Source organism: Zonotrichia albicollis, chromosome 8, assembly GCF_047830755.1.
Source record: "Zonotrichia albicollis isolate bZonAlb1 chromosome 8, bZonAlb1.hap1, whole genome shotgun sequence".
NCBI lineage: Eukaryota > Metazoa > Chordata > Aves > Passeriformes > Passerellidae > Zonotrichia > Zonotrichia albicollis.
In genome coordinates this window covers 21,591,757-21,610,582 of record NC_133826.1, presented here as the reverse complement: position 1 = coordinate 21,610,582, position 18,826 = coordinate 21,591,757, and the positions used below count along the sequence as shown (strand labels likewise).

Here is an 18,826-nt window from a genome sequence, read left to right as displayed (position 1 = left end):
GGCTCCAGCGGCTCCCCCAGAGAAGGGGCCGCTCACTTCCCTGCGTTCCCCCTGGAGCGGCTGCGGCGGGCACCGTGCCCTTGGCCAGCCCAGCCAGGGGCCCCTGTGTGAGGCGAGGACCGCACACCGCGGCGGCCCGGAGCTGCCAGGTGCTCTCCCTTACCTGAGCTCTGCGCGCCTGACTGCGGCCGCTTCCAGGCACGGGGAAAGCCTTGCTGCTGAAAGGTGAAACACCAGCTAGTCTTGCTCTAACATTTCCAACTGCTGTCAAGAAGTTGAAAGGCATGCATCAGATTTTTCCCAAAATGTTCTTTATTTGGCATTTTGAAATAGGGACTGAAAGCTGTTGCTACTGGCATCACTACAGGCACATTTTCAGTGCAACCGCACAAGAAACAAAAAGGCTGATTTAAGAAGGAATGAAGAAAAACTAAGAAAGTGATGAAATATGGTGCAGGTGGGAAAGTGAAGATGTAATTTTCTGTAGATGTTCTCAGTGTCTTTTTTCCACTTCTGCAACCTGTGGAATTTCAGTTATAGGTGGTTAGGAAAACATCAGGGTAGTCTGGAAAAAAAATATTTAACACTGTGTCTCAGAAACACCCCACTCATTAAAGCAACCATTACTGACAAAATTACTCATTACTGATAAATTAGTAAAATAAAATACCAAGTAACCATACTGCAGTGAAAAAAGAAATTTCATTTTGTCTGATTCCAGAGTTTTCTGTCATACTTATCACTTGGAGAGGGAAAGAAACTAAAATCTGTGTTCGGAAATTCAGAAATAGAAAAATGCTTTTTACATCTAAATACAGCTCTTGCATTTGTTGAAAGAAAAGTTACTTTGATTTTTGTTGCTAAATAAAATCTTGGATCAAGTAAAATTAATTTTAAAAAATTAGTTAAGGCAACAATAAACACAGGAAATATACATGAATAAAGTGTTCTAAAAGTCAGGCAACTCTTTTAAGACTATAAATATCACCTAAGCAAGGCCACTATAATTAGCAAAGGGTGAACAAAAGAAGACATCCAGAAATAGATGGGGAGGGGGGAGGCTGGGAGGGTGAAATGTCTTGGTTAACCTTATTTGAGTGTTCTTTCCATAGCATAGGAAATGGTTCCAGCTAGCTCATGAGTTCTATTGGCATTAACTGATTTTAAAAGGACATTTCCATGTTGTCTCGATGCCAAGGAAATTCTTTTACTGGCGTGTTTGCTGAGTACAGGAAACATCACCCTGACTAAGTGACACTGAATGTGAGGAAGAATTGTTTCTTTATTCTGGTGTTACAGTCAACACCATCCCTTTGTTTCATCTGGATACCTTTTGGTATTTATTGGGGAATGCTTACTGCAGTCTCCCAGTTTGTCCTGAGTAATGAGCACACTGGTGGTGCTGAGTCATAATCCCTCACCACTCAAGAAGCAGCTTTCTGCATCTCTTGTGCAACTGATTAGTCTGAGGGATGATCCAGCATTTTAGGGGAGGCAGAGACAGGGCTGAATGGTCACATCTGCTTCATCCCTCTTCAAGGTATGAGCAGAAAAGACTAACACGATAGGAACCTTCCTCATCTCCATGCTATGGCCAGAATTCACTGTGCAAGGAAATAAATATGTACCTATAACTGCTTGCTCTCCTAAATAGAGAGCTGAACAAATCAGCCTTGTGTATAGCATTTTACAGTCCAAGTCAGGCTGTGCTTATGGACCCAGTCTTATATTGCATATCAGAAAAAGCTTTACTGTAACCAATACAAATTTTGTCCAAGTAAGAAATGCAAGTTAAGATCTTGAATACTGTGTTTCCATTTTCATCATAGCATTTGCCAGTTTTCTGTTTTCTTCTGTAAAGCTGCTTGTGTCAAGCATTTAAGTTTCATTTGCCACATTACTTCTAAATTCCTTATTTGTTATCTACTTTATCTTCTTTTCCTTTCTCTTTCTTGGGAATTGTGCTAGTGTCATGCCCACTACATAGGCTGCAATCATTTGTGGCTTTGGGGTCTGCTGACTTTTTTCTTCAATCAGTCAGTGGTTTCAGCAACAAGCCCTCAAAATCTTTGTGTACCGTTTCTGGAAAAGGTGGAAATATTTGAGAAAAAGTTTCATGGTATGTGGATCATAAGGGCCAGCAGTCATCATATTGATATTTCTAGAGCTCAGTAAAAATCACAATAAAACTACAAAGTTATTTAATTCTAAGTATTAACTTTCCTTTATGTAACAGCTAAAACATGTAGAAAGAATAACCATTGCCCAAAGTTTCTGTTTCTGTTTGTCTGTGCAGTGGTTTTAGGGCAATAACAACCCTGTCCCACAATCCTTAGAATTGTGGGAATGGCAGGGATGTATTAGACTGGCTGCTAGGAGACGTGAGACTAAATTAGGTGGTGGTGCAAATAATCTGGTGAGCAAGTGGAAGCCAAAATTGATGTGTAGCTTGTTCCCAGGTCACTACAGCATAAAATACTTTCAGTTTCTTTTTTGACAGCTCCACAGTCACTGAGGTACCTTTAATCTACACATGGAGAGAAGAGCAGGACATAGAAAGCCAGCTGCTCACAAACAAATTCTACTGAGTGTTGTTTGGGTTAGTACATATCATACTCATGAAAAACAAGAACAGGCAATTTTCTGCATCTGAGGCCAAGACGTGGGTTGTCCTAACACTATTTGGAATATTTGCCATATTGCTAAGATTTTACCTAGAATATCAAGTCTTTGAGAAACCCAAAATTGCTGTAAGTACCACTGTCTTTCTGATGGCAGGACTTGGAAAATAATGGTTCTTGCTTATAGAACAGTGAATAAATAATAAAAATATTAACAACAGCAACAATAGTAACAACTTTAACTAGAAATAAACACATGGCAATTGCTTTACATTGTCCATGGCTTGGAACTATCATTTACAAGATAGGTTCTCATTTGACAAGTGTGGTCAAGGACAATGCTGTCTCCTGACTAGGAATGAACTTGCAGGGAGAGTGTTCCCAGTAGGAAGGGTTAGACCTCAAAGTGTGTATTTACATGAGTAGCTCATTTGGTAAAGTTGAACCACATTTATTTTTAATTTGCATGCCTCTCCTTTAAGTCATACCCTTCTCCTCTTGACTTCAGTGGGAGCTCCACATGTTTTGCCTTTGATTTCACTGCATGCTGGCAACTCTAATTAGTGTTAACAGGAGTTCAGTGGAATTTCTTGCTCTCCTTTCTCTGTAAAAAAGTTTACAGATCAGGAGTTGGAGCTTTATCAAACTGGTCCATGGTGCCTATCAAGAATGTACCTTCTTTTCTTTTTCCCAGCCGAAATGGAACTTAACTTTTTTTTTAACAATGGTGGTGTAACTATGAGGAAAATGACATTGATCATTCTAACAAGCTCCCCTTAGTTTCAAAAAAAATGCTTAGTACTGGCTTTGATTTTTTTAACAGGTGTAATTTCAGCTAGTTAACATAGCCTTACTGTTTCAATTGCTACCATAGTAAATTGGTGCTGTAACTACGAGTTAGAACAGCTCAGTTCTCTGGGGCTAGAGCCTGCAATTCAAACTAAACCTCAGTCTGCTCTGCCCTACAGGAACTGCTTTGAACTCCAGAGGTATTCTGTATAGGGACACTGGTACCTATTGAGCAAGACTGGGAGAATCCAGTCCTTTTTTGCAGTGCTGCTGGTTTTATTAAGAATAAACACCCCTCACCAAACCCTCGCCATCAAACATCGCATCTTGAAAACTGAAATACTGATCCATTTTGAGATTTTAATCTCAGACATTCATACCCATGTGTATGGGCACACACAATGAAGAGGAGCCACTTTTCCCCTTCTTCCTAAGAACTGCCGCATGTGGCTTTCTGCGCTCACATAATCCTCCTTCCAATATTTCAAAAGACACAGACCTTCCCAGCATGATGATAAAGTTTTCCTGTGTTCCAATAATAAAAGTTGAACGTACCAGTAATTTCCAGTTCCTCTGTGGTTGGGCAGCCTGTGAAGACTAAATCAGAAGTAGCCAACCTGCAATATCAGTGTGGGAGTCGGAAACAGATGTTCAGCGCACAATACAATTTGTTGTCACTGTCGATACTATATGGCACTTTTCCCAACAGAAATTGTCTCTAGCTGGAAAGGAATGTAAGGAATGATTCATGCCCCAAATTATTATTATTTATATTACTGTTAATGTTAAATACTTCTTGCTTTGCTTTGTTTCAAATGCCTGAATCAGAGAGGCATAGCCACTCAAAAATGCAATTAACTGGGCTGGTAGCATGCATGTACTATGTAAACCAATTATTTTGAGGCTTTTTTCCTCAAGACAAGATATTCTGTTATATTATAACCAAGACTCAAATTCTCTTCTTCAGAATCAGCATAATTTAACCTTCAGTTATATAAAATAGCTCAGCAGCTATTTACACAAAAAACACATGGCAGGAGGTAAATGAGACAAATTATTTCATGTGAATCTGAGTGTGTATCTATAAAAATTAAAATTTACTATATCCATATAATAGTATTTTTATACATATAATAACATTTACAGTAGTTTATGTCTTAGAAATTCTAATAGGCCATTTGGGCATTCAAAACAGATCAAACACTCAAATGAGCAAAACCCTCTATTAGCATATGATGGTAGCATATGATGCCTAGCCTTGATTTCCAGATTTCATGAATATTACAAAAGCAGATGCACTAGATCATACTTACTGTAAAAAGAAATGGATTGGGTTAGGTGCTTTTGAAATTAAATATTAATTTTTTCAGGGATACATCAAATATATTAAAAAATGCAGAAAGTCTAAGTGAAACCAAAATTAAATAAAAATTAATATATTCAGTAGAAGTGTAAAAGAGCTAAAGATTTGACTGCCAGAAAATTTGATTATAACACCTCTGTTTTACACAAAAAAGTAACACTAGGTATTTTCAAAAATGAAGACATCTGGAATTTGACTTGGAGTTCAGTGAAACTGGTGACAAAACTGACCTGTAATTGCTGACTGTTGTGTCTCTGACAGACTTTCTTTAGAGATATTAAAAAGAAGAAAATGTGTGTTTAATCATATGGCCTGAACCAGAGCAAAAGATTGTAGCATTATAAAATCAAACAGCTGTCTTATTTTTACAAATGCATGTGGCAACACTTCAGAGTAATCTTTTTGTAATACTAATTTTGCATTTACTGTGTTTACTGTTGCAGCATTCTGCACAGAGTGGTTTACTGCTGTACATCAGGTTTTAGTCAACGGGAAACGTGAAATGATTTTCAGCTGTGTGTTTCTTTGTAACTGCTGCACGATTTAGCCTCAAAACCTGTCCATTGTCCAACTTTTCTATGCTTTTAGATGTAGTGAGTTTAGATCTATTTCAATAGTGGAACGCAAGGTGATTTTGAGAAAGAGTGTGAACATTGCAAAATTTTCCAAGTCGGCATGAGATGAAGCAGGATGAAATAGCTGATAAGGTAACACTTGGCACACTTGTAATCAATGTGCTGAATTTTTCTGTGTGTCTGTATATTTTTATATACATTCACGGGTTAAACTGAGTTTTTCATCAAGTAGATGTTGGCAAGTGCCAAAGTGATTTAGGATTAGAATGGGATTTAGGCTGATTTAGCTACAGTTGTATTTCTCATTTCATCATCATGCCAGGGATACTGTGACAGTTGTGGGTTTTCTTTAATTTATGAAATAGACAAAATTAAATGTCCATACCAGACATACCATTAGGTTACAGGGAGTGAAAGAGAAACACTGCATTAGGCCTTACTCTTTTGTCTGCACCCAGCAGAGTCCTGAATGTACAAAACAGCTGGGAGACTTCCTATGTAGAACACAGCTTGAAAAATGAATTCAAGATTTTTTAAAAAAATTACTCTGATTGGGTTTATTTCAAGTGACTATTATTCTGATTCTGTAGTATATCTCTTTGAAAATATTAATAGGTGCAGAAGTGTGCTATCTGGGTCTATTACATAATTTTAAATACTAACTCTACTCTCATTTTTACTGTCATGAGAGTCAAATCCCAATAAATGTTTGAACTTTGAACACTTTTTATTGCAATACTAGGGACATCATTGCTCATACAAAGTTTCAGTACTACTTAAAATTTCAAAAATTATTTCATTAAAACAGACCTATTTACAAAGGTGACTAATCCACTCTTTTCAATTATGACACATTTTTTTCATTAATTTTTATCCGCTGAATGACATTTTGCTGTCCCTCCTTGTCAATTTAACTATCTTTATTGAAAAAGAGGGGCTTCAGAAGGAGACAAATGTTGATGTTCAGATTACAGGAAAGATTTCCAAAGAGATGAGAGAAAAAGAGATTACTGAAATTAGCAGCAGTGTGTCTCGCCCGCTAGTGAGGGAGCGAGCAGCACTGGGAGGAGAGGAAACCCTTGGCCACCGCATAGTGTGGCTGTGTACACCAGAGTTACTTAGAGTGCTCTGAATCTCATCTTTTGATCTCGGGCGATATTTTTCTCTGTTATGTCACAGAGGTCACCTGGCTCATGTGTGACAAACTGCCTGCATAAGTCACAGTGCCAGTGGCAGAGATTTGTAACCATGTCCCTGGTCCATTGCCTTTGAATTATTTCGCAGGCCCTCTGCTTTACATTTACACTCTGTCGGAAGATGAACAGGGGAAGGGAGTAAAATCAAGGGCAGGGTCTCATCCTGAAGGACAAGGGGAAACAGGTGGAAGGTTAATGGCCCTGGAGCGTATCCACAAGCCTCTCAGGCTTGATATATGGGCCTCAGGCCTAAAACGGGCATTGGCTTTCAAAGATATATTATTTCATTTGAGGAGAGACATTCTGGAGTTCCTGCATTTGTCTGCTGATAGATGATCCTCTGTCCACAATTGGTTATGGCGTGTGAGTTTTCCTTGGGCCTGCTCCCGTACATAAAAATTCTGCTGAGCTCTCCAACCTTTTGCATGCCTGTGAGAATGGGACGTGTGCGGGCCTTTTGGCAGGCAGCTGGATTTTTGTGGCTGCTATTTTTGTAATTCCTTTTGAAGCGCCAGGCAAGTGGGGGATGAAAGGCACTTCTGTTCATTCATACACGGCCGGGCAGGGGCAGCCTCGCGGGGACAAACACGGGGCAGAAGAAGATGTCAGGGACCCTAACGCACTCCTGTGTCTGCAGCCCATGCAGAAGTCCCTCCTGCTAGCCCTGCATTTTATCCTGGCACATGCCTGCAGAAAAATGAAAATGGGAAAATAACTTGCATAATTTTTATGGCCTCCCTTGGTTTACTGCATAAAGTTCTGCTAGGGTTTTTGCATGTGCTGCAGCTTATGGGAAAAAATTAAGATACAAACTTCATATTTTGAAATTTTTGTGTCCTTTCTGGAATGTTTACCTCAGGCATCTCATGAAAATGCGATGCTACTGCCCATATCTCAGCAGAGCACCAGAGGCCCCAGAGGTGGTTGTGCTCAGTGTGACAGGACTGTGCTGTGGGCAGGGCATGGTGCTGGCAGGACCTGGCCCTGCCCCATCTCTTGTGGCCAGCTCAGAGCGGCACCGTGGCATGCACAGAGGAGCCTGGTGGCAAATGCCTGCATCCAGAGAGAGAGCAAGTCCCAGATTCACTGCCACAATGGCATTCCCATGGCATCTTTGTCATTGTGTGACTGCCATTAATTGTGGAAAATCTGTTTAAAAAACAAAGTGCTTAACAAAAATCCCCAAAATCTTAACATATATTTTTGTTTAACATAGCCTACATAAAAACTTGTTAAATTCTCTTAATTTTTATCTGATTGTTACTGTTACAGGATTGTGTATCTAAGGCCTATTACTCCATGACAGCATGATTTTAGCAAAATTGGAATATATACTTTTACTACACAAAATATATTCATTAATATTTGTTTTAATAAAAAATAACTGTTCCGTTTCAGTAGGTAGAATTTGCTTGAAATAATTTGCATTAATTATACTTAAATATCTCCTAGTTCTACCTGGTTTTATTTTTTCCTATGCTACTAAAAAAGCAAAGTAAATGCAGGATATATTATGTAAGTGTCAATGCAGTTTGTTTGCTTTGTTTTTGCAACAGTAAAACTTGTAATAATAATTTGTAAATAATAATTTGTAATAATAATTTGTAAAAGCATTGTATTGGTACCATGTTTGAGTAATTAGGTTCTTTTGCTGTCACTGAACTCAGTTGCTAAACTCTCAGCACTCCAGTGTGAGCAAGATAAGGCTCATTCTGCATTTCAGTCAGTTCCTGTAGAAAACGTGCTGGTGCAGTGCAATTATTCTTTCTTCCTTTAGTGTTCTGCAGAGTTTAAGTTAGACAAGTGAGCTAGAAACTTGAGAGATATTTAGTGTCTCCTGCAGCCGTAGGAAGGAAATCTGAGGACTTGTTAAAAGGAAAGATTTAGAAGCAGAAATTCTACAGAGAGAACAGAACAGAGTGTTAGCAGGCAGGAGGATCTGCTTTTCCACTTGTTGCTTTGATAACGGATAAAAGGCTGTCATGAACTGCAGGCTACCAGCTGGGAGCAGATAGAGTAATCCCAGCAGAGGGTTGGCCCCAAACTACACAGGCATTCTTTTAAATCTTCAAGACCACAGGAAAGTTGTTTTTCCCCTACCATTGTCATCATTATTCATGATGATGTTTTCCACCCTAGTTTAAAATGTTGGTCTAGTAAATCTACCTTACAATACTTTTATGTTGGAATTACAAGCAAATATAAGCAAAAACCACGTAGTCAGAAATATTTCAGCTATTTCATTCAACTGCCCGAAGATTCCCAGAATAAATTCCAGAGAAGTGGATCTGGATGTGCTGTAAGAAATCTCTGTCATTTGATTGTAAAGGTATACTGTGCCCAACATGCAGATAATCATAGGAACAATTTGTAACCTATGTCTTCCTCGTAATCAACACTTGTGATAAATGAAATCCAGAGGCAGTGTTACTTGTAAGAGAATAGCAACAGAATGTCATTTGTTAGAAAAGGAGCCTGAGTGACCCCTGCCCAGTACAAACACAGGCAAACACAGTGACAGACAGAGCCTGGCAGTCCCATCCATGCATAGCTGTGGTGATGTGCATTGCGCTACCAAGGTCATGTTACCAACATGCTTAGACACATGCTTGGCTGGGCCAGGGGCATTTGTAAGCATGTTACATATGCTTGGCAAGATGGGGTGCTTCAACCTGCCTTATTGCAGAGAAAAAACAAAAATATTTAAGCCCTAGTTGTCCTTCTATACTGTTCATTTTAATGATATATGTAGGGGTCTAGCTCACTTTGTATTCTTATGTGTAATTACCCATATAAAAAAACACTACTCATTAGTGTTCTGTTCCACTGACTTAATTATACTCCTTAATTAAATCTTGACTAACTGGGGGTCACTGCAGTGTCAGTGGGATTTGTCACTGTTTGTCAGCAGGTGTCTGGTCACATCTATTTCTGGTTTCCCTGTTGCTGTATGCTGTTTAAGAGCATGGTCTTTTTTAAATGCAAAGGACAATTATGCCTTATTTTGTTGTGGTTTGTGCCTTAAAGAAATATAAGTGAATCTGTTTTGTAATACCAGCCCTCTCCCAGTCTTTACATACAGGAGGTGGGTAGCAAGTACAAACCTTTTCAAAACACAATTCATTACCTCAATGGTGCTCATTTTCAAAGGCATGTTCTTCCTGCAATCAAAAGACACGGTGTTACTAATTTATCAGATAATCTTGTGTTCAACAGGCATAAAAATATATTGCAAATATCAATCCAGAGATACTACTCCTTTTCCCTATCTCCCAAACATGAAATGAATTTGAAACATGACCAGCAAGAATGAGCTAAATCAATATTACATGCATAACAAATACTACATGGCATGTGCTGCTATTGCTGTGCTGCTCAGAGTCAGAAGATCGAGGCTTCCGATTCACTGTTCCCTGAATAATTCAGTGGGAGTTCTGCATGTGCAATAAGGGCATAATAGTGCCATTTCTGTCTGTTTCAAATTTACATGTTTTGGGTTTGTTATTTTAGAAAGTTACTTAGGGGAAATATAATTCCCATGTTTACGCATATAATAGGCACCTAATGTTCATCTGAATAATTGATTAGTCAAGTCAGGCTTTCATAATTAGCTATTGGCTTTCCAGTATAAGCCCACAATGCACTTGTCAATCTACAGGCATTTTTAATTTATTAATATATATGTTATCAAAAGAGCTGCAGTACTTACCTAGAAAGCATTATTTATTCTATTGAGGCTGAGGAAGCATTTAGATTCTAGACATGTATTTTGAATCTATTGTAACTTTCCCAGAAGATTATTTTTCTGTTCTGAAAGTTTTCAGAAATGTTCTCTGCCTATAAGCTCTTGCTTGCAGGGGAAATTGAAGTGGTTTCTTTTCAATCCATTCCTGTGTTACAAAGAACTTAGTAACATGTCTTACTGACTATAATGTGTATTACTTATTTGCACTCAGATACATAACAAGCATCTAAATAGATGCCACTAGCAGATACCCCTAATGCAGCGACAGATTCTGTGACCAGGCAGATGCATGTGTTGATAGCACATGTGTGACAGTGATATTGCAATTACGAGTTGTGAGACTGTATGGTAAATTGCAGAATCGTAAGATAAATTGTATTTCTCATTAACTTCACGACCTTGTTTGAACTCTAGCACTATTCCAGTTTTGCTTCCTTGTATTTCTGACCAGTTTTCAAGTGGTTGTTTTTAAAGGGAAAAGATAACTGCCTTACTCAAGACGTACATTATGAGCCCACTGGAATGAAATTCATAAACCAAAATATTTGATTGTGAAATCCAGAATGAAAATTGTTCTTTTCTTATGAGAGGTAGGTTAAAACAATTGGACTAGAAATTCTATAGTTGTTTTATTGGGAAACAAACTTTATGTTTCCATTGGGAGGCAGCATTTACTTCTAGCACTTGTTGAATGTGAGGCACTGAATCTTAAAAAGATAGTGTTAATATATTTCTGGAAAAGGTGTTTTGGTTCTATATATGCTATAAACTTACTTACCCTTGGCCCTGCTCAGGAGAATTGCTTTCATTTTAGTGAAAATATTTAATCACCAGCTTTCCATCAGTGAGTAAAGGACAAGAGCTTTCCTGCATCAAAGTCCTTCTGAGACTTGTACTGTTGGGTGTGTATTAGCTTCCTTGCTTTATAAGTGGAAAGATACAAATATATATCAGGATTTTAAACCCCTTCTAGATCTAAAACCCTTCTATTATAGAATAGCTTTTTAGTTTGTTTGGAAAGGACATGATGTAAAAACCACAATTTAGTGGCAGGAAAAAGTATGCCCATTTTGGTGGTGAGATTTATGTAACTGTGGCTTACCACTATGAATTATGTGGTCTCACAGAATTCAGACAAGTTCTTGAGCAGCATCTTGTGCACCACACATGTTCTGCATACTCTCAGTTTCTACTGGAAGGTAGGAAAAGTACCACAATCATTCTCTTGAAGTTTGGTAACATACCTCCAATTGAAAAAATGCAAATATGTTTCTAAGGGCACCATTATAAAGTCCCTCCTCTCCAGTATATCCTGTACTAATATAACATTCTGCTACCTATTTTTATATCCATTCCCAAATAATCAGAATATAAATGCTACGTTGCAAAGATCACATATTTAGTGCCTCTGTAGGATTCAGAACCAAGTTTGCAACTGCCATACAGTTTTCTACATGACATTTGTATAGCATTCACATTTCAATCAGTGTTATACCAATATGAGGATTTTCTACTGAGATATCTTTAAGCATAGTAATTTCTACCTGAAAAGTGTTTAGAATTTAGGCTGGTGTGCTCATTAAGGATTTGAGCTATGCGAGCATTGAAATGTTCACATTCTCACTATTAATGTGCAGAGTTCTCACTGGCTTCCCTATCTGTTACCCTGAGTCCAGAAACATTTCCCAGTGGTATTGCATTGCTTGGTTCTTCCATTTAGACTTTGAAAGAGCATTGTTTTCAGTAAGTGTTTTACAAGTGGAAATAGATGTGTCTGCTAAAGAGATTCATATTTGCATCATTAGACAGGTGTTCTGATCACAAGGCGGAAGAGAGATCATATACATAAACAATGAATTAAAATCCTGAATAGGATTGCTAGGGCTGTTTCTCTAGGTTACACTAAATGAGGGCCATTATGTGGGCTCTCAGATAAACTCACAAAGCTCTTATCTGTATAAACCTGATAGATCTGCCATTATTCTCAGTGACTAACAGAAGTTATATCATTTAGTTTCATTAAAAATTCATTAATCCTTTTTTAGTAACCTTTTCCTAATTCATTGATTCAATTATACAATGAACAATAAAAATGTTTGGCATAATAAAAATACAGTATTAAAAGTGTGTTCTATACATAAATGTTTCATTGCAATGAAATTATTCAGAGTTTAAAAATATTAACAATATTAATATCATGCTCTGAGAAAAAGAAGTGTACTTCTTTTTCAGGATCTCTGAAATTATATATGAAAAGAATGAGTCTTTAAAATGAGATGCCCGAAATGGTTGCTTATAGTATTACATGTGATCACTTCATGTACAGACTTCCTGCAGAGCTGCTGATGTTTACCAGCACAGGTTGATTGGGGGACAGCAGAGCATTATAGAATGTATGCACATATTGCTCACGAATTTTGTGAACTAGGCTCCTCTGATCAGATCAATTCTCCCCAAAGTCACTGGCCTCTGGCCTTACTGAAAGCAGACTGACTCCCAGGGCTGGACCTCGAGTTAATGCAAGAACAGGGAACATTTTGCTTGGTGAAGGAACACTCAGTGCATAGCAGCACTCTGAGCAACTTCCACAGCAGTGGCAGTTCCTGCCATCCCACTTACACCAGCTAAATAATTCAGGCCACCAGGACTCCAGTCCAGCTCTCAGTCTGGCAGTTCAGCCAAGACTTCAAGTGATTTTGACAGAGCTAGTACTTGTTATCCTGTTGTATTTGGTTTCTGGAGAGCACACTCTCAGAGGCTGTACTGAAGTGTTCTCCCAAACGCCGACAGCCCGGCCTGGCTGAGCAGGTGCCTGTGGGACACAGCCAATGCTGCCGGCTGCTGTGATTTCTGCAAGCATACCAAGACTAGGGAAACAGAAAGTACTTCATATTTTCATTAGTCATCCCTTTACAGATTTACTTTTAATTCTTTCAGCAAAGCAGATTATTAAAAGCAATGACCTGAGGTCTTCATTCAGATTTCAGACTTGCAATCCTGTATAATGTGCGCCGCAGGGCAGAGGTCACACTGACGAGTCTGTTAATGTAGTCACTCTGGGATAAGATCAATCTCCATACTTCACCATATTGATCTAATAGCTCATTGGCACTTCCCTCTTTGAATTGATTAGCTCATGTGTGAAAAGAGATTGATGGGTTTGTGACCCTGAGGAGTCTGTCAGGGGCACACCCATGGCAGGGGAAGTGCATGTTTTCACTGCTTCATTTGGGTGGCTCATTATCTGGGTGCCTCACGGGGAATAAGGGTCATAACGTTGTTTTATGAATTATTTACAACAAAATACCACGTTTTTCCTTCATTTGGTGCTCTGCCTGTACTGAATCCATGCTAAGCAGAACTGGAAAAAATACACATAAATGGCCAAATGTACCAAATATTTGTGTAAGGGGAACCATGACATAAAAGTGACCTTAAAAAGTAATTTTCCTAATATAAAGTAATCATAATAGATATAAGGGTAGGAATAGACTTCATGGGTCACCTAGTCCATTCCCCTTATGCAATGACAGAATATTGATGATATCTAGAAATTAATTACATTTTAATCGCATATTCTGGATAAGTACTTACAGTGAATCTACTTCAGACATCTCAGAGAACTTCATATGCACATTGCACTGTAGAAAGAGGCAATTTGAATGCAACATGTGAGCTACAAACTAAACTATGCACATTCTTCATTTGCTAAAAGTAACAAAAAAAACCCCTTTTCAACTCCATTTATCAAATAGTCATATATTTGCAAAATGCATAAATTTGATACAGTATATTGGATTTTGGTGCAGTGTGTGCTCATGCAAGAGGAAATACAAAAGGAGCTGTCTTATGAAGCTGAACGTAGGAGCTGGCTTATGTTAGGGTGTACTTTAAAAATGTGTGCATTATCAAAGGCTTTACAGATACAAAGCAATAAAAGTTAGGACTGGCTCCTTGTAGCCCTTTGTTGAAACCCAGGCATTTTTGTATTTCTGTCTGCATATGAATTGTAGAATCAATATTGAAGACGTTCATAATGTAAGAATTTCTTGTGAATCATCCACGCTCAGGATTCTGTATAATGCCACAACTATTGGTATTTCATGGTTACATAGGATGTCAGGTTATATGATTATGCCACAGTGCAAAAATTACTGAGCAAAATATTCTCGGGGTGTTGTTAAGCTGATGGTCATATTTATGTAAGGAGTCACTGAGTTTCACTAATAATATCTTGTTGTATTATATAACTGGACATTGCGTGTTTGTTTTGGAAGCTGGCAGTTTAGATTGAAAGACTGATAATTTTATTTACAGAGAAGTGTCCATGTATGCTCCATGCAGTCAGGTAACCCTTTTCTGCTATTTGATTTATGGTAACATAGACAGATACTGCCCAAAGACAGTAATAGTCAGCCTGTCCCTAAAGACCTTATACTCTAAAAGAAACAGACCCTCAGGCAGATTAACCAAAGACAGAATTCAGTCCATTACCTGTCAGTGACACAATGCTGAATATTTGTATAATCTTGCATTCATTTACACTTTTAAATCATTCAAGCTATTCTATGTAGCAGGAAAATTGCCCTGATATAGGTTTAAGGAGCCATATTTTAAAAAGTCCTAATACAGCTCAGAAAAACTTATTAGAGACAGAGTCATCATGCACTCTACTTTGGTAAAATTGGGCTAAATCTGGGAATAAACAACAAAACTTACATTTGGGTGTTATGGTAATCTTTTAGTCATGTCAAACCTTCAAAAATAAAATTCATATTAAACCTAATTACAAACCAAAGTAATTGATTAATAGCAGATTGCCAGATACTTGCACATAAGCAACGCAAAAAAAGATTTTTTGAAGAAAATGTTTCCATTGTATTGGAAGCTGTTGCCCATTGGCCAAGCCTCTCCCAGTCTGAAACAGCTCCTGCAGCAGAGGTGTGTGGTGCACTCATGGGAGAACAGGAAGTAATTAGAAGCCTGATTTTGTTGTTCATCATTCCTGCTGTCATTCAGAAACAAGCTAAGAAAAACCCAGTAAGTTTGATGTACATACTCTCTCAATTTTTCCAAACACACTAAGCAGTTAATCTTCTATTGCATGCAGACATGTAGGAACCCAATTTAGAGACTCACAGTTTGTATACCTGTGCCTGGCTGTGACAGCAGAGAAAGTCAGCCTGACTGATTTGTGTCACAGTCTACTGTCATTTTTACTTATAAGGTTCCCACTCATTCTGTGCTCTGTACTGCAAAAGTTCCTCTCATCAACATACCAAACAACCCAAGTAAAACCAGTATCTTCAAAGATATTTTAAAAAATTAATATTAATCCTAATTGCAGAGCTAATGACAATATGGGACCTGAGCAGAGCTGTGACAATTGTATTTTAATGATACTTCAGAGATTTCCAAATTAGACTACAGGAAACAGGAAGTAGGAATAAATGAAACAAAGCCAAATGAAAGGATGAATGGAAAAAAAAAAGATTTTAATACACACTTGCCTGTTCCTTAAACATTCATTCAATCAGGACTTCCTGTGATTTTTAATAACATGGCTCTGTCTGCTCTTTCACACTTGGCTCTGTTGGGAAAGGAGGCAATATTTTGAAGGCAATGTTCCTAGTTGAAAGGATTTAGCTAGATGGTAGTAGCTGCGTGCTGAGAGCCTCCTGCAATGCTTCTAAGATAAAAAGAGAAGTAGTAAGTGTTTCAGATCATCCCTGTGTACCTTGTTGGATCATGCATCACTACACCTCCACAACCTTCTCGGACGACTTCAGCTTCCTCAGTGTTTTTAAGCAATTTTTTCTATCTAGTCAGATGGATACTGGTTTAATACATGACAACACCCATTCATAAGGCTGATTTTTCTTTCATTTTCTCTGTTAGCATTGGGTCTTCTTTCTCATTTAATCTCTGCCCCAGTGACTTACTGCTGCAGCCCTCAGGATGTAAGACAACATTTCTGTATTTTTTCTTCATCAGTATACCATCTCCTTTCACATCCTGACTGAAGATACCATTTCTCATGATTTCTTACTGCTTTTGCTGTGGCTTTTTCTGGCTGTTCTACTACAAATCAGAGGAGAACACAGTGGAATACATTTGTATGGCAAGTGCAGTGTTCCACAGTAACACCAGCCTCTACTGCCAAAGTGTATTACAGGCGACTCTGTGCCCAGCTCTCAGTCTGGAGACCCTACATCCTTATGCTTCCCTCGTTCAAGTATGGGCAGAAGGAAATACTTGCCTTTCCATAGCTGGATGTCCATCAAAAGTTTTAAGAGGACTATGAAACGTAAAATATAAACTAGCACATTTTAATTCCTGAAAAATATCACAGTGCTATTCAATCAAAAGATAAGAACATTTAAATTAAAAAACTACTGATTTGCTGATAACTACAAATGGTATGAAACATTAAATGTACTGGATTCTTTGTGTGGTTTGTCAGTGTCCAACCCTGACTGTCACTAATACTCACCCGGCAAATTGTTCCTCTCTTACTTATGGTGTTCTAACGTTAAAGTAACTTCTTTTTAGTCATGACTTCAGAAAATTATTTGCATATTCCCATTGGTGTGATCGTGAATACAGTCCCACACTGTGTATACAAACCAACACTGTAGGTGTCACCTGTTAAAAGGGAGTAAGATTACTCTTCACTTATGACTTGCCTTTTTCCCATACTCCACACCCACTTAACAGCTGTACTGGAAATAAACACTAACCTTGTTAAACAGAAGAGTAACCACATAGTGTAATTTAAATGAGAGCTGATTTAAGTAACTATTGTTTAAAACTCATGCAAAAAACAGTGTTCTGAGGCATGCAACACTTGAAAGAATGGGACCCTAAGTGTGTTGAGAAATTACTCTGGTTGCCTGTTATCATCTTAAAGATTGCTTTCTGAAATTAGCATGTGTCTTTAGTCACAAGTTAAAAATATTTTCTATACAATGCCTACTTGATTGAGTTTTAATAGAGTATTTTTTTTTGTCCAAAAAAATATTAGTTCTTACCAGAACTTTGTCTTTTAACATTAATAATGTACCCCATATATTGTATTGATCTCTGTTAAAATTTGATGTTGCTGATATCTAAACAATATTTAAAAATGAGAGCTAATATTGGAGTTTACCTGTAGACTCTTAAAATAAGTTTCAGCTGGAACAATACACTAATAGTAAGAAAAATGAAAACATAATTTAACCAATTAATCACCAAACAGGAAAGGAACATTATATAGAAATTAGACATGGAACATTATATAGACATTACAGATCCTCTGAGGTAATGCTAAAATATATGTGACTTGGAGAAGACCACAGAGACTTTAATCACAGGCTGCTCTACAATAGAGTGAAATTGCTGACTGAATATATTAAGAATACATTCACCAGCAGTATCAGAAAGTTTACTGGACTCAGTTTTGTCTTCTGATTCCCCAAGGGAATCACTGTGCAGCCTAAAAAGCAGATCAGACCCAAAAAGCTAATAATTCATCAGGTGGGCCTAATTCAGATTTTATTGCAAGTCAATGAACTGATATCCATGCAAGTTAAGAGTTAAGAATATGGTCCAACACAATTTTATAGTTAGTTTGTTGACATCAGAAAAAAACAGGTGTATTTCCAGAGAAATTTAAGGGATCAACAGAGCACTAGTACCAAAATTGCTACATAAACTACATAGCTTTATCTAATTCTTTTAAAATACTAGACCCAACTATGCATAAGCTTAGGCTGCACTAACATCTGCAGAAATACCCACAGGAGTAAGATTCTGAAGGTAAATTCTATTGGTCCAGTGCTAAAGAAGGTACATCTACTCTGTGAAACAGATGGCAAAAATAATTAATTTTGCCTTTTCCTTATCTTTCTATTCACTTTGAGAGGCAAGAAACACTGCATTGTAAGCAAAATTTTCAGTTGGGATTAAAAAGAAATACTTCTCTTATTTTCAGTTAAATAAAATAAAAAACACAAACCCACAACCACCCAAAAAAGAACCTAAGAAAAACACATTCATAATTCATCAGAAATAATGCTGACTGTGAAATACCAAGTCATTTTCATGCAGTTTGCACAGAGATAAGTGTGAGGAAAAGGACAAGAAATAGGAGTGCTATGCGTCGCATTTGATGCCCTATATAATAGATTTATATACACAGAAAACTTATTGTAACAGCCCTTTCACCTGATGCTTGTAGAAGTGAGATTGGTAATTTACCTTCTCCTTAATAGATGGGAATACTTTCTAAATGGAGTGCAGAGGGATCTTATTCTTTAGTAGGATGACCACCTGCTGCCCTCCCCTACTCCTTCAGCAATCTGAGGCCCCCAGACTCAGGCACCTTGTGTTCCACTCCTGCAAGAAAACAGGATGAGTGGGAGCTGATGCTCAAGGCTGCTCTGTTAAAGAATTTTGACTCTCTGGAGGATCAGCAATGAAACTGGGAAATGTCTGGGCAGTGCTGCTTTGGTCCCCTCTTTCCCAGTGATCTTACAGGGAGCTGTCCAGGGCCA

At 37.9% G+C, this 18,826-nt stretch overlaps 1 protein-coding gene and 1 long non-coding RNA gene across 6 annotated transcripts in view; one reads left to right on the top strand and one right to left on the bottom strand.

Moving 5' to 3' along the window:
* Window positions 1-18,826, top strand: part of NR5A2 (nuclear receptor subfamily 5 group A member 2) — an 87,546-nt gene that overhangs the window by 24,961 nt on the left and 43,759 nt on the right. The gene's annotated exons all lie outside the window — the stretch shown is intronic.
* LOC113459290 (uncharacterized) lies at window positions 149-11,658 on the bottom strand. The gene is made up of 4 exons (XR_003380403.2): window positions 11,392-11,658; window positions 9,672-9,705; window positions 3,966-4,132; window positions 149-520 (listed from the first exon to the last, which is right to left on the bottom strand). It is a non-coding gene; the product is annotated as an uncharacterized LOC113459290 (long non-coding RNA).